Raw genomic sequence first — 13,659 nt, 5'->3', positions numbered from 1 at the left:
ATTACTCACAAGGTCATGTGAGTGGCTGAATCATTCATGGCTACTTCTTCCGTTGCTGCGACATGGGAAAACTTTCCACATTTTTCAGGATCAGGATGGATAATTAAGGTTCTAATGGCTATCAGTGCTGGGACTGTCGTAACCATGTTCGTGTATTTGGGACTTCTTTTGTAAGAAGCCTAATCATCTCTTCCTCTGCAGTTGTGCATGAAACTACACTGAGACAAAAAAAAAAAAAAAAATTTTTTTAGGGCTGAAAGTTGAAGCGTTGAACATAAAGTTCGAGGTCCTAATATTAATAATTGCAGTTAATAACTAAAACAGATAATAATCTATGAAAAGTGGGTTTGCAACCCTAAAGAAGTAAGTACAGAGGTTCTGTTGTATATTTCAAGGTGAATTGCCTCTGTCAATCTTGCCCAGCATGATAAGAGCTCTGTAGATAAAATTGGATGCTTGGTTTAAATAGGAAACTATTTGTAAAGCCAAAAAAGAAAAATAAAAATACAAAGAATGAAGTAAAAAGAACCTCAAAATGCCAAGCTCCTGTCATACATGGTCTTATGATCTTCATTCGTCGAGAAATATTTAATGACATATAAACCTTGGTTCACTGCATCAAAACTAAATTATGGACANCCTTAAAGAAGTAAGTACAGAGGTTCTGTTGTATATTTCAAGGTGAATTGCCTCTGTCAATCTTGCCCAGCATGATAAGAGCTCTGTAGATAAAATTGGATGCTTGGTTTAAATAGGTAACTATTTGTAAAGCCAAAAAAGAAAAATAAAAATACAAAGAATGAATTAAAAAGAACCTCAAAATGCCAAGCTCCTGTCATACATGGTCTTATGATCTTCATTCGTCGAGAAATATTTAATGACATATAAACCTTGGTTCACTGCATCAAAACTAAATTATGGACATTATGAAGCTTCAAGTTCCCTGTTGTAACTGCTTTTGACTGGTCTGAAAATCCAGGTTGTTATTTTGAGATGACTGCAAGTACATTATCCAGAGAAAAATTAGGTAAAATGGAAAGCTTACAGAGAACTAAACCAGACCTCAAAATATGTTAAATTGCATAAAATGACTTCAAATCTTTTTATCTTCTTCGGCTTGTCACATTTTGATCTTCTATCTGTTGTAGACCACAAAACATTATAGCACTTCAACAACTTAATATATGTGCTGCTGAAATGAGTCTACCCCAGTAACATTAATCAAGATTGTTAGCATTGAAATCTGGAGTGATAAAAAGTATGCATAAATTGGAGACCATGGTCCAATGTAATACCTGCATGGTTTCTGAGTTGTCCTATGGAGAAGGCACCCTGACAGTATTGTCAGCATCTAGTTGTACGGAATGAAGATATGTCCTGATTGTAATTCTTCTTTTCCTTCTTCCATCCTTCTAATCTCATCATTGGAGATATTTCAATTTTGAGAAAAAAGAATAACTGATGAAGATAATACTATCAAACTTCCCAAAGACCTTTATCATTCTCTTCGATAGATGGCGGAATCCAGCCACTCTCTGAAGCAAGCCACAAAGCATTAAAGCCAATACTTGAACAAGTAAATTTATGTGCCTTTGAAATGAATCTAAAACTGTAACATATTTAGTGATAATTACAATTAAATTCGAAATGACAGAAAATATTGATAATGCCTATCATCAATAAAATTTACCTTTCAAGAGAGGTATAAAAAACAAAAAGAAAATAGAAATATAGATATCAGGGGAAGGACTAAAGAATATATGGAAAGCGAATAGCCAATCACCTGGTTTCAAATTTTAGACATGCATCGCCCCAGAAAAGTCATTGGATGCTTGTGAATACCAAATTTCTTTTAACCTGTAGAAATTGTAACATATATAATCAACAATCGACCACATTGAACTTCAAATTCGAAATAGTAATAAAGTTTCTAGCAGAATTAATCATACCCAGCAAACCTAGCATTTTCAATAAGTAAATTAAAATAATAAGAAATTGAAGTGTTTGAATATTAATCCAGAAATTCAAAAGATAAGTTTGTACTATTGCTCCAAACACTAATGCAACAGGTAATTTGATTAAACAAAGATCATATATATACATAAGTAATTACCTTTGGCTTGTGGGTTGATAGTTACTGCCACCGTTTGTCCCATTTATAACCAATTTCAATGTCTTGGGCCAGTCCTCTCCTATTCCCTCAAAGTATCGATCTTCTAGAATACGAGAAAAATCGATTTTCAATTCCTTGAGTGTGGTCCTCTGGAGAAGGCTGTCTGGGAGTGCCTTTAGCAAGCAAGGGCATGAATCTAATATGTTCTTCTTCTTCTCCCTTCTTTGTATTATCGTAAGTCCACTCTTCCCATTTGGCTAAATACAAAAATTGGAGTTGTTTCAATTTGGGAAAGAAACCAGAGCATGAAGATGATGAAGAGGCTCCAGTTTCAATTCCCCAAAATTCACCATCCAATTTGTACATCCAAGATATGGATAGTTCTTCAAGGGATGGTAATTTTCCCAAGGGTAAGGCTTCGTTTGGCTCAAGTATGGAAATACTACTTTTAGTATACCCAATAAAGTTAAATAGTAAAATATCAAAAAGCTTACAATATTATTCAATTTTTTTTTAAACTTTCTAAATTTATTAATTTAATTAAATACCCCTAAATATTTTTTTAAAATTATAAAAACACCCCTAAACCCACATTATACCAGATTCCAGCCACCACTGTCGAAAGTTGGCCTGAATCTGGTAGGATAGCACACTACCAGCTGGATCTTGCCGAAAGTGTGCCGATCTAGCCTTTTCTGACCAGATCCACGGTGGATCTGACCGAAAAATGCCAGATTTAAGACCAAAGATCTGGACGTGGCTGTAACCTGTCGTCAACAACGACCAACATATGGTCATCGTTGACCATCAACGACGGCCGTATCTTTGTTCGTCATTGATGAAGATCTACAGCTAGATCTAGCCGTAGATCTAGCCTTTGCTAGCTAGATCCACCGTGGATCTGGCCGAAAAAGGCCATATCGAAGCACGACCGGTAAGATCCAGCCGGTCATATGTCGATACGGCGACTCCGGCCACCCTTCGGCGGTGGTGGCCGGCTGTCCGTATTTGATGGGTGGGTTAGGGGTGTTTTTGTTAACTTTTAATATTTTATTATAGGGGTGTTTTGTAAAAAAATAAACATAGGGGGTATTTTAAATTTGTAAATATTACATTGTAATACCCGTCCAATTCAACTTTTTTTTTTTTAAATTTTCTAAAAACGTAAAAATATGAACCAAACGGAGCCTTACAATTTGAGCAAGAGAAAAGTGCTTTGCTGTCATGATGAACATCACCACCTTAATTCCTCCATCCCTTTGGCCGAAAGACATGCACCCACCCATACTTTGTCAGAAAGACAATGTGATACCCAAAAAGTAAGGAAATGACAAATAGCCACTCTCCGTTAGAATCTGTTAGTGAATTCCGTTTGAAGAAGGACAGAGTGGTAATTTTGGGCCACTTTCCTCTCTTTTCTTCTTTCCTTTTATTTTCTTCACATTTTTCTTTTTACTGTTGTGCCACCTCCAAAGAAAGCAGCAGAATTTCCCCCCCTCTTTTCTCTTTTCTCTCTTTTTTTTTTTTTTTCTTTCTTCTCCTCTTCCTCTTCAATTTTTTCTTCTCTTTTGAAGATCTTGCCAGCCGCTTCTCCTTTTTCTTCTTTTGCGGATCTGGCCAGTCATTCAGCCATTTCTTTTTGCCGTTGAATATGAAAAACTACGACTGAGTTGCCTAGGTATTTACTCTTAATTTTTTAATTAACCTCTCTTTCACATCATATTGTCGGAATACATCTCAAGATTAAAACTCTTTCTAGAGAATTCAAAAGGTTGCAAAAGCTTTGTATGCATTATTCACAACAATTCCAAAAAGCTCTTCAATCCCAAACATGAGCAAGAAACCGTTAAGCAAATCGTGTGGTGAAGAGAGATAAAAAAAGATGCCGTCTGTAGTTTTGAATACATGATTGAAATGATGGTGTAGACATGTACAGGCATTTAAGTGTAGTAAGAAATACAAAGAGATAAGTGAACAAAGTTTTGAAGAAAGTTTTGATTTTGCGATTCACAGACGGTAGAGAGAGGGTTTTGATATTGTAGTCTAACTAACTTCTAATAAGTTATCCGATGGTGGTGATAGAGATGAATTTGATAGTGGAGGAAGACTTCTTGGTGGATTGGCCACTGGTGGTGGAGGAGAGGAATTTGTTGGTGGAGTAAATACTGGTGGTGGTGGAGGTGAACTCCTTGGTGTATTTGGAGGCGGCACGGTAGTGAGAAACGTTCGAAGAAAAGAAAAAGAAAGAAGAAAAAGAGAGGAAGGTGGCCTTCTTTTTTAGAAATGCAAAATTACCACATTATCCTTCTTCAAACGGAATTCACTAACAAATTCTGACGGAAAGTGGTTGTTTGTCATTTCCAAACTTTTTGAGTACCAAGTGGTCTTTACCGAAAACTATGGATGGGTGTATGTCGTTCAGCCCCATCCCTTTTGGAATGTAAAGTGGTGAATGTGTCTCCTTATTTATCAAATGCCTCAAATTTACTAACTTTTCTATCCCTTTAACTACTAGAGAATAAAGTCTACAAACACAAATGTAGCCTTATAATATTTTGCTGACTAATATCTAAGGCTTCGTTTGGTTCATTATTCTAATAGTTTTTAAAATAATCTTTTGAAAAAAGTTAAATTGGACGGGTATTACGATGTAGGATTTGAAAATTAACGAAAGTATCATTTATGTTTGTTCATTTACTAAACACCCCTATAATAAAATATTAAAAGTTAACAAAAACACCATCAACCCACCCATTAAATACGGACAACTGGCCACCACTGCTGGAGGGTGGCCGGAGTGTTGTTGCAATTTCTAAAAAAAATATTTGGGGGTGTTTAGTTAAATTAACAAATTTAGGAGGTTTAAAAGAAATTAAAAAATATAGAATAATATTTTGGGAATAATAACATTTTAATGTTTAACTTTTTTGGGAATAATAATAATAGTATTCCCAAAAGCGAACAAAACGAAGCCTAAGATATCTTAAATGTATAAAATAAAATTTTATTTTAAGAATAATGATGATGGGGAAATATAACATAAGTGAAGGAAATTAAAGTGAAACATTTTAAAAAATAGAATAAAGGGCATTTATGAAATTTATGGGTGACATAAAAAAAGAAAAAAATTAATTAAAACTTTGAAATGGATTGTAGTAGGAAATGCAGCTTCTTTAGCCCATTAGCCGGGCACCAATAGCACCACTCATTCAAATTGTGTAATGTGTACCACTTGATTTTTTATTAAATTTGGATCAAAATTCTCACCTGAAGAATCTGAAAAAAAAAAAAAAAAAAAAACAAAAAAAAACAATTACTACCAAATTTCTAACGTAAAATCCTAAAAGAATAAATAAATTGTCTTATAGTGGATTCTTCAAGTTAGAAATCCTAATTGATTACATATTCGAAGAAATATTCTTTCAAGTTTCTAAAAATACTTAAAAATCAGCTAAAATTACATATAAGAGCTCCAACTAGAGCTATAGCTTGTTATGTTGGGACTCCCTTGTCTTAAACAATTCATCCTTTCGAAGCACACTGTAACATTAAATTAAATACAATTATTATAATAAGATTACAAATTAATTCCTCCTATACTATATTAATAACAGTTCTAAATTTATTTTCATAAGCAAACTTTTCTGATAACTACTTACTCTTTAAGCAACCTTGTCTAACCATTTGAATCCAATGATCAATTTATCTACTGGTGTCATCCACAGTTTATATAACAAAGACTTGTCACTAATAACTTCTCTTTATCTCTTATGTAATACAAAGTCTGTGGATGGAAATCAATGATTATTTAAATAAGTTATAAGATAAAAAAATGTTTTAGTATACGGTGACATTTAGTGAAGAAAGTTTATGTAAAAAGAACCTCATTTTGCCATGTTCCTGTTGCACATCGTCTTCGGACCTTGATTCCTTGAGAATGCTGCATGACATATTAAACTTGCTTCACTCCTTTGAAATGGAAATATCCAAATCAGTTTCTATTTCAACAACTGAAATAACATACCAAGAGCGAGTCTGACACCCACTAAATCTGCAAGCTGGTTAACACCTGCCTGAAATGAAAGAACTAGTAAGGTTATGATTAAACAAGTTGATTCTTCTCTGCGAATTACCGCAACTACTCACTGCCAACTTACTTTTCGCTTCTTAATAGCATCGCCATCCTGGTTAAAGTGCAGTACTTCCTTGGCCATTGCCTTAACCTTGAGGGACTGCCTTTTCTGCAGATTTACATCCTTTCTTCTACCAACAAAGGCACTTGAAGATATGGAAGCCAACGACGACAATCTACTCGAAGAACTCAAAATCCTATTATCCGTTCTGCCACGGCAAGGAGATGAAAAGGGATGAACCAATATTGGGTGGAATTGGAAATGCATTAGATCCGGTTCCGAAGATATGCTGCATGTATAGTTCTCGTGATATTATAGATAGGGATTGGGTTCGGCTGAATGTGAAGAGTGAGACACTTTTAAATATCTCAAATTCTGTTGCATGTAAATTATTGAGTTCTATTATAATAATGTTTTGATGAAAAATTGTTAGTTAATTGTGATATTTGTTAAATCCTAGCTTGCATGTCTCGGCTGAATGATTTTTGGATGTTGTTGCACTGGATCTGCCTCTAAAGAATGTGATTACATGCTGTAGGGTTACTTACATTCATATATGGACATTACATTTAGAGATGCTGGGAAATTTTACTTAAAAATTGAAACATGTCATTTTATTAGATTATATTGGCGTGCACTTGGAATGTGAATAGTCCTGTATTGGAACTTCTTGTCTTGTGTTTGAATGCTGAAATTGGGGTGTAGGATAGTGTTTAATATGTGATTGACGTTGAAGATGGATTTATGTGATGCGGATTTTTTTTTTTTTTTTTTTCTTTTAATGGGATGTGCTGTTGGTTTGCCAAACTGTGGAATGGTCACGGTTATATCGAAAATGAAACTTTCCGAACGAATTATTTATTTTGTGTCCATATATATTTATATTATAGGAAAACCACTTTATAGTCATAATGGTAGAGCTAACTAATTTTATTATTATAGAAAGAAACTTTACGAACGAATTATTTATTTTGTGTACATATACATTTATATTATAGTAAAACCTCTCCATAGTCATAATGGTAGGACTAACTAATTTTATTACTATAAGGAGATTATTACTTAATAGATGTGTAATTATAAATTTTTTTTATTTTATAATTCATGCTTTAGTAGTACAATATTAGGATTTATATTCATGTTTTAATAGTATTAGGATTTCAAATTCAGCGCTTCAATTGCCTACTTTTGAAATAGATAGAAAATCATGTCTTAGAACTAACAAATATAAGTGCCCTTAATGGAATTGTAAATGCATTTGTTGCATAGTCCATTGATGTAAAGCCACAGACAATTGCCAATTATTTTAAACATTGCAAGATTAAGACCCCCAATGTCGATGATGACACGACCCGCCTCGACCCTCTCTATCCCATAAGCTCCAAAAGCACCTATGAGACTCGGGCGGTCGAGACATGCCGTGTGGGAATCTAACAAAAACCTGTATTCTAAATTCGTTTTTCATAAAAACATTCGCTTGGATTCATTTTGAAAGCATAAACACATAAGATATATATACATTTGAAAATCTGATAGCTAACTCGTACGTTCAAAAAAATCCAAAAAACGGATGGTATCAAATCTTCATATCTTTTATAATCAACACAGGAGATAAACATGGGGATAAAACATAACTCTGTAGCAGGAACAAGTATGACATTTTTACACACATGATGAGTCGGTGACGTGTGGCCCAACCTCGAGAGGAAACGCTCCTCAGCAGGACTCTACTTGTGAACCTGGGGAAAATGGTCTAAAAAGGGGTGAGCTGAAATACTCAGTGAGTGGGAGATTGGGGAGAGTTTGCAAAACATTCTTCAAACAATAGTCATGGTATGCAATAGTTCTTATGAAATCCTGAAAACAACATGATTCTATGAACGTGTTATGGAAGTAACTAAATCATTCCTGTATGCATGTATAACTCATTTTCTAATATTGGTCTAAGTATTGTTATCTCATCATTTACGCTGAAAACAAATTCTGAATTATAACTCATCATTGAATGCTTAAAATTCTTTTTTTGGAAACTTAAAACATAAATGTAAGTGCTTATGCTTTTCGGAACAATGTTTCCTATAAGTCATGTTGCAACCATCTATGTCATCACTCAAGAATGCATATGATTCTGAAAATAATAACTCTACTAGTCATGCTGCAAACATCCAAACCATCATTCAATGAACACTCATGATCCACAAAACAAAATCTGGTAACAAAATTTATAACTATTGTGATGATATAAAATTGAAAGCTAATTTTTCTGAAACTATGCACTGGTAAAGGATTTTGGAATACTGTAAACTTTATGCTGATAACTAAACTTTAAATTGAATACTATAGCTTTTATTGATACTGAAAACTATAAGTTGGTATCTTATTCTGAAACTGTGGCTAATACTGAAAGCTCTCTTAATTATTCTAAAAACTCATATTGAGACTATCGCTCATAGCAGATGCTAAAAACTGAATGTGATTTTGAACATTCTAAAACTGATTCTGATATTAATAACAACAAACTCTCACCACAACTAGTACCCTTGGGGAAATCTGTCTTACTTGGTGGGCGTCCCGCACATAGGCAGAACAAGAGATGTACTTGTCATACCTGGCAAGATCTATCATCGCGCGGACAGAGTCACTGAAACTGTTATACTTGGCGGACCACTCAACGCCCAGACAGAGCCAATAAAATCTGTCATACACATGTGCAGAGCCAAAATCTGAAACTATCATACTCGATGGAATCCTGCATCGCTCGCGCAGAGCAAAAAATTTGTATCTCTGGGGAACGGGTACTTTGCAGGGTGGTTTTTAAGTCATTACTATATTTTTTCTTAACCCAATACATTATATTTCTTCAAAACATAGGCCTTTATAAAATTATTAAAACATTATGAAATAATTTATGGTAGTGTATTCTGGGCTAAAATGTAAAGACAAGTAATGAAATAAACATGAGGGAGCCAGAAGAAACTTTACACAATTATTAAATGAGTCTACAATTCACGTGACAGACACTTCCACAAAACTCGATGCATCATAGTTTCAAAGACACCCTCAATACTCTTAAGCTTAACACTTAAACCCTGACAAAATTGTAACATGTAATTATTAATTAAGGTTTGCACTCCATGTGAGTCTCATAGACATGAAAAGCATTGGCTTGCATTTAATTCTTCAGTCTCAGTGCAACACACAAAAAGAATATCAATTTTCTATAGCCGTAATATTTGACTACTTGGACTCATAGAAAATTATCAGATTATTCAGCTTTCTATTGAGCCCCATATGTTCTCAAACTTTCAAACAACTTTTAGAAAAGGGAATAATATGTTAATGGAAATATTCAATGCATTCTCTTTCAACTATTTGACCGAATATCAAACAAAGCAATCAATAAATTATTTATAACCTTTTATCATTAACACCCAATTGAAAATACACGGTTTGTCTTTAACTAATAAGATATTTTGGTAAAACCTTTTAATTAACTAATACTGAAGGTTCTCACCACAACTATCTCACGTATAATCCCGAGTAGTATATAAGTCAAGAGCATATTATATAAGTTCTTATAAATCATGCATATTTGACATAATATTCAAAAATCATGTTTAAGGGTGAAACTGCAAATTTTCAAACATGTTTCAAAACTGATTTCTTGAACATCACATTACCATAGCATATGTCCGACACTAATCATAAGATATATACCACATTTCGTATAGAACAAATCATGCCAAAACTTATGAAATTCCATGCAAAATGGGGGTAGAATGAAAGTTTTAAAACATACTTTCAAAACTGACAGAATGCACCCCTTCTCTCCTTTTACCAAGAAACCATTTACCAACATCACAAACCTCAACCCGTATACAATTCAACCAATTCCCTATTCTCTACAGCAACATTTTATTCATATAGCATGAATATATATAAATTCTATATACCAAACTTCATCAAATTCACATTTACAATTCAAAGTAAATTCAAGGAATTTGAAGTAACAAATAAATTTACATACTAGCTTAAAATGTGAATTTTTTTAGAAAACCATTTAATGTCTGCACTCACTAGTCTTTAACTAACAAAAATTTTCCCAATTTAAGCCCATTTTAAAGAATAAACCCACCAATAATACACTTTATATATATATATATATAAAACAAAGGTTAAAATTATAGTAATATCTCATCTTAATCATAAACATACCCATTTAACAATTTAACAGCCAACCTCAACACTCCGCATTATTAAAAATCTGCAGGAATCCTCCCTTTGATTATGCATTTCTTCTCTTCCAGATTTTTCAACAAGACAAGACAATTAATGTTAAAGACACGTTTTTGACAAAATAAAGGAAAAAGAACATTTAAAACTCACTTACTGCACACGCCAACATCCCTTCTCTAACTACTCACTTTCTTCCTTCAACTAATTACCAACCTTTACATTCATCTCTACCCAGATAAGACTAACGTTTCCAAGCATTTGACAAGCAAAGCTTACCCAAAACTCAACTCAGTTGACAACCCCTCAATAACCCAATACACTTTCCAGCCAAATTACCTTAACTCCCATGATTTTAAAACACCATTCAATCCATTATCACAAAGACATTCCAGCCGATTACATGTAATCATAGTATCCAGCTGTGAAGAAGATGGACCTTGGACAGATGGAAACAATCCAGGGAGACAACACTGGTGACATGTGTCTCCATCCACTAGGTCTCTAACAAATACGCCAGGTCTCTAACAAACTAATATTCTCTGTGGTCCTCTGTTTGCTGTGCTGTCACTCTCTCACTACTGTGCTTGTCCACCACGTTTTGTAAATTGGTCAGGAAGCTTCCTGAATCAGTTATGTAAAGGTGTATAAATCACGTGAACTGTAATATGAATATCATCTTCCATTTTCAAGCTTAATACTACTCCNTTGATCTTAAATATTATATGCTTTTGGAATTAAATATAAAATTTTTATAAAGGAGTGAAAGAAGAAATCACATGTACATCACAGGTCTACTACCCTTTTGAAAACTTAAGGATGGCCTCAAAATTTCAAGGAAGGAAGAGGTTTGGAATTTGAGAGATCTTGGGCCAGTAGTCTTCTGTTCCCTCTTTGCATCGCTCTTTTAGAATAGGACATTGTTCAATATCCAATTTATTCAGTGTTACCCTTTGAAGAAGCTGATCTGGTATTGCCTTCAACTTGGAGCACCGAAACAATCTCAAGGAAGCAAGACATAGCATGATTGAAATATTTTCTTCTTCTTCTTCTTCCTTCTCTTAAATCCGGCATTCCCATTCTTCTACAGCTCTGAATTGGAGCAATTTCAATTTAGGGAAGAGAACAAGTGATGAAGATTTGGCATTGCTTTCTATTCCCCAAAATTCATTACCCAGTCTTTGCAAATTCCTCATATATAATAGAAACATGCATTCAAGCGATGGCAATTTTCCTAAAGGAGGCAATTGCAAACAATTTTCTAAATCCGAGAGCATTAAATACCTCAATTTTGTTAACGATATCATCCAGTTGGGAGAAAGCGTGATGCCTCTGTAGTAATATATTCTTGATGTTTCTTAATTTGGAGGTAATTTTAAGGCTTCAAGAAGTACTTCATTATCCTTATTTATCCCCTCCCTTTCTCTATAGGTATCGAAATCTAGGTTCAAACTAAAGAGTTTTTATTATTAGTAAGTACTTCTATTCTGTCAGTCTCACTCAACATTTGTCAATTTACTCAACCCTCTTATCCTAAGATTCCCTTGAAGATTATTCAAGTCTTTCAAACATTCAATTATATTATTAGCTTTCCTTTCACCACCATCACTGTCACCACTTACGATGAATTCACTTAATATTATTAGACAAGTTAACCTCTCTAATCCTATTGGTATGTATCCTAAAAACTCGAGTAATACTATACATACAATATTTTTATACAACATGATGTGGCAATAAATAATTGAGTGAAAACAGGATGAAGCATGATACCGAACCATGTAAAAATGGGTGTGTTTTTACTTGCTTTGATGTATGTTTTCTTAGTTTCTCAAAACTCAGATGCTCTAAAATTTTGAACAAACAACCCATTCTGCATAGTTTTAATCATTTGGTAATCTTTTAAAACTTACACTATCTAACAAGCTGCATAAAGGATTCAGCTGTAAGAATAAGCCAATGACAGAATTTTAAATAGAGCTCCAAGTTTGGTGACAAAAAAATGCTCTGCTTCTGAAAATATTTCTTTCCTCCACCTGATAGGAAATTAAGTGTTATTGTGATTATAACCTTTCAAAAGACCTTATTTCTAGGATAATCAATATACAACAAACCTTTTGAAGAAAACCGAACCAGAACTCACACCGATAACAAAAATGAAGGATGTTACTGAAAATCCTCTTCTCTTTGGTTGATGACTGTTTGCTATCTGCTCCACAAATAAATTTACGTCAATATGAAATAAATATTTCATTGTCAAGTGAGTTTGAAATTAATGAAAGATGATACTGTATATAATGCCAAATGCCAATTACCTGGTTTTCTTACTAAGGCTAAAAGTTTTTGACAATATATAGGCATATGCAAACCTCATTTACTGAGTGGTTTAATGTAAACGGAGAAGTTATCTACCAAGCTGCATACAGGATTCGACCATACGAATAGCCAATGACAGCAATTTAAGTAAATTTCAAGGCTCCAAATTTGGTTGTAGATATATGCTTTACTTCTGAATATTTTCTTCCTCCACCCGACAGAAAAATATATTTTATTTGGGCTTGTCAACCCGTAAAATCCAAAAACGGATGGTATCAAATCTTCATATATTTTATAATCAACACAGGAGATAAACATAAGGATAAAACATAATTTTATAGCGGGAACAAGCATGACATTTTTACACACATGTTGAGTCGATGACGTTTGGGCCCAACCTCGAGAGGAATCACTTCTTAGCATGACTCTTCCTGTGAACCCGGGGAAAAGGGTCTAAAAATGGGTGAGCTGAAATACTCAGTGAGTAGGGGATTGGGGAGAGTTTGCAACACATTCTTCAAACAATAGTCATGGCATGCAATAGTTCTTATGAAATCCTAAAAATAACATGATTCTATGAACGTATTATGGAAGTAACTAAATCATTCTTGTATGCATGTATAACTCGTTTCTAATATTGTTCTAAGTACTGTAATCTCATCATTTAAGCTGAAATCAAATTCTGAATTATAGCTCATCATTGAATGCTTAAAATTCTTTTTCTAGAAACTTAAAACATAACTGTAAATGCTTATGCTTATGGGAACAATGTTTCTTGTAAGTCATGTTGCAACCATCTATGTCATCACTCAAGAATGCATATGATTCTGAAAAGAATAACTCTACTAGTCATGTTGCAAACAT

The 13,659-nt window shown here is 33.8% G+C and overlaps 1 long non-coding RNA gene across 12 annotated transcripts in view; it reads right to left on the bottom strand.

The window, feature by feature from the left end:
• The window catches only part of LOC116128207, a 46,202-nt gene extending 43,711 nt beyond the window's left edge, over nt 1–2,491 (bottom strand). For 7 of the 12 annotated variants that reach the window (XR_004127710.1, XR_004127711.1, XR_004127718.1 and 4 more), the window contains exons 1-5: nt 2,114–2,491; nt 1,784–1,857; nt 816–1,609; nt 658–722; nt 10–218 (exon numbers count right to left, since the gene is read on the bottom strand). This is a non-coding gene — a long non-coding RNA (uncharacterized LOC116128207). The remainder of the gene's footprint in view (nt 1–9; nt 219–657; nt 723–815; nt 1,610–1,783; nt 1,858–2,113) is intronic. The other 5 variants (XR_004127713.1, XR_004127712.1, XR_004127720.1 and 2 more) reach the window with 5 other exon arrangements.
• Between the last annotated feature and the right edge of the window lie 11,168 nt (nt 2,492–13,659).

Source organism: Pistacia vera, unplaced genomic scaffold (genome assembly GCF_008641045.1).
Source record: "Pistacia vera cultivar Batoury unplaced genomic scaffold, PisVer_v2 Contig198, whole genome shotgun sequence".
Lineage (NCBI taxonomy): Eukaryota > Viridiplantae > Streptophyta > Magnoliopsida > Sapindales > Anacardiaceae > Pistacia > Pistacia vera.
Note: the sequence above shows the minus strand (reverse complement) of the source record. Positions and strands in the feature narration are given on the sequence as shown.